Below are 1,266 nucleotides of genomic sequence, written 5' to 3' on the forward strand. Positions count from 1 at the left end.
TAAAAAAAAAAATTAATTACATTTTATTTATTTAGTGGGGTGGTGGTGTGCACCACAAAACATGTGTGGAGGTCAGAGAACAACTTGTGGCAGTTGGTTCTCTCCTACCAAGTGGCTGGAACTTAGCCTGTCAGGCTTGGCAGTGAGCGCTTTTTAGCTACTGAGCTATCTTGCTGGCCGTTTTTTTTTTGATTTTTCTAGAACCTCGAGGAGCCTGTCCTTGAACATCAATTCTTGAATACACATAATGAATGTGCATAGCCTACTCACCCTCCCTTGACACAGGAGCCTCGTTCCTTGTTTTTCTATGACACCCAAACCTTACTATCGAGCANGGTCTCACACTTTGTGTGGTCAGCTTGTCCAGCCCACTGGCTCCTCACTCTGTCCCCTTAGCTATTCATGCATGGCCTACCTAGTATGCTCCCCTACCACAGTTCACTGTAAAAACTGAATACCAAATACCCTGACTTCTGGAGTGTAACAAAACACCTGAAGCTACATTATAAAGACATGAAGTTTATTTTGGCTTCCACTTATGAAAGCAAAGGTTTAGTAGTACCGTGAGAGTGCCCCCCTCCCCTGACTCCCTTACGTGGTGGGGGTGTGTACCCATTTCACTGTGGTCTCTCTCTTCCTTATACAAGCAACAGGATTCAGGGATGGCAGCCCCACCCTAGTGATCTAATCACTCTCCAAAGGCTCTACCCCTGAGCCCTGATCACACAGGTGGATTTAACGTCCCACCTTTGTCATGCTGCTGTTAATTTAAGAAGTGCTCAGATGGTGCTGGGGGAACAGAGTCAGATGTCTCACTCTGACCTTTCTTGTTCACTTTACAGCCTACCAAGCCTCTTCCTGGGCCTTGCTGAGACCCACCATTCTCCAGGGGGGAGACCTTCCAGCCATCTTGTCAACCTTTGGCCTCTCCCTTCCCCACCTCACTTAGGGAAGATGCCCTCACTTCTCCCCCCCATCCCCCGAAGGTGGCTCGGTGCTGTCGTATGGCTTTTTTTTTTTTTTTTTGGAGACAGGCTCTTTCATGTAACCCACGCTAGCCTCAAACTTGCTGTGTAGTTAAAGTTCCGGACCCTTCAAGTTCCCGACCCTCCTCTTCTCGAAGGCCAGGCATGCCCTGCCACAGCTGGTTTATTCCGTGTTGGGGATGGAGCCTAGGGCTTCATGTAGGCAAGCATTCTATCTCCTAAGTCTCTCTCCGGCCCTTTGTTCTTATCTATGGTTGTCCTTTATATGTACAGGGTTGTC

The sequence above is a fragment of the Mus caroli genome, chromosome 5 (assembly GCF_900094665.2).
Source record: "Mus caroli chromosome 5, CAROLI_EIJ_v1.1, whole genome shotgun sequence".
Taxonomy (NCBI): Eukaryota; Metazoa; Chordata; class Mammalia; order Rodentia; family Muridae; genus Mus; species Mus caroli.